The sequence below is a fragment of the Dufourea novaeangliae genome, unplaced genomic scaffold (genome assembly GCF_001272555.1).
Source record: "Dufourea novaeangliae isolate 0120121106 unplaced genomic scaffold, ASM127255v1 scaffold49, whole genome shotgun sequence".
NCBI classification, from domain to species: domain Eukaryota; kingdom Metazoa; phylum Arthropoda; class Insecta; order Hymenoptera; family Halictidae; genus Dufourea; species Dufourea novaeangliae.
The window spans coordinates 93,784-94,746 of NW_015373928.1; the positions used below are offsets into that span (position 1 = coordinate 93,784).

The 963-nt window shown below is 52.0% G+C and overlaps 1 protein-coding gene across 1 annotated transcript in view; it reads right to left on the reverse strand.

The window, feature by feature from the left end:
* The window catches only part of LOC107195104 (teneurin-a), a 93,603-nt gene that overhangs the window by 81,472 nt on the left and 11,168 nt on the right, over positions 1–963 (reverse strand). The window lies entirely within an intron of this gene.

The following is a 963-nucleotide window of genomic DNA, read 5'->3' on the forward strand; positions in this document are numbered from 1 at the left end:
AGAGAGAGAGAGAGAGAGAGAGAGAGATGAGTACGGGAGATACGTCGGTAGAAATAAACGAAAAGACATCGGAGGAGCCAAAGATACAGTCGCGGATGTCAGTCGAGTTCCAGTCGAGTCCTCGCGTCGTCGCTATTTACACGGGCCGTCTCGCTGCAGCTACGAGGCGATGAATTACTTATAACCTCCTGGATCTTTACTACCACCCATCCATCGCGGAATCGTGTGTACGCGTGTCTTCTTGGTTCACCCACCCCACCACTCCTCTATCCGTTCCTACTCTTTTCCCTCCGCTTCGCGTCGTTCCGCTCAGCTATTTCCTCGGCTTTTTGTTTCGGCCCCCGGGCGCATATCCGTTTTACTGTCTTCAGGTATTTATAAACTTGCCGATACGGGCACGCCTCGCGTTAGTCAGTCATGTCGGGGATATTTCGCGAGTGAAGCTGCAGAACGCGCGCCCGCGGATTCGGAGGCCCACGCAGTCGATCCCGTTTATTTATTCAGGCTTTTGCACTTGGTGGCGACGCTCCAGCAGGAACGTGCGCGTATTAATGGCGCTGCAAGATTCACGAGCCCTCGATGCTCCTGGCTTCGTGTGGATCCGGATCCCCCTCTGTTTTCGATAACGGTTGTAACTCGTTCATTATGCATGGCTGGGAGGACCGGGAGTTCACGGAAACGTATCTTTTGGGAATCACCGGGACGACGGGGAGATCGTTGGACGACCCTGTTGTGTCGCGTGGGTGAAAAAGCGTATCGTTGTGTTCGTGGGGATGCTGATATTGGGATGCTTGCTCACCTTTTTATTCATGTGGAGGGGTAGTTAGGATTTGCTCGAAATGAGATAGGAGACAGTAACTTTGTCTGATCCCCTTATCTAGGCGTCAACCTTGATGTATTTTGCAGTCTTTCGACCTTTCATTCCTAAACAACCAAACATGCGTCACATCGAACCTGAACCGC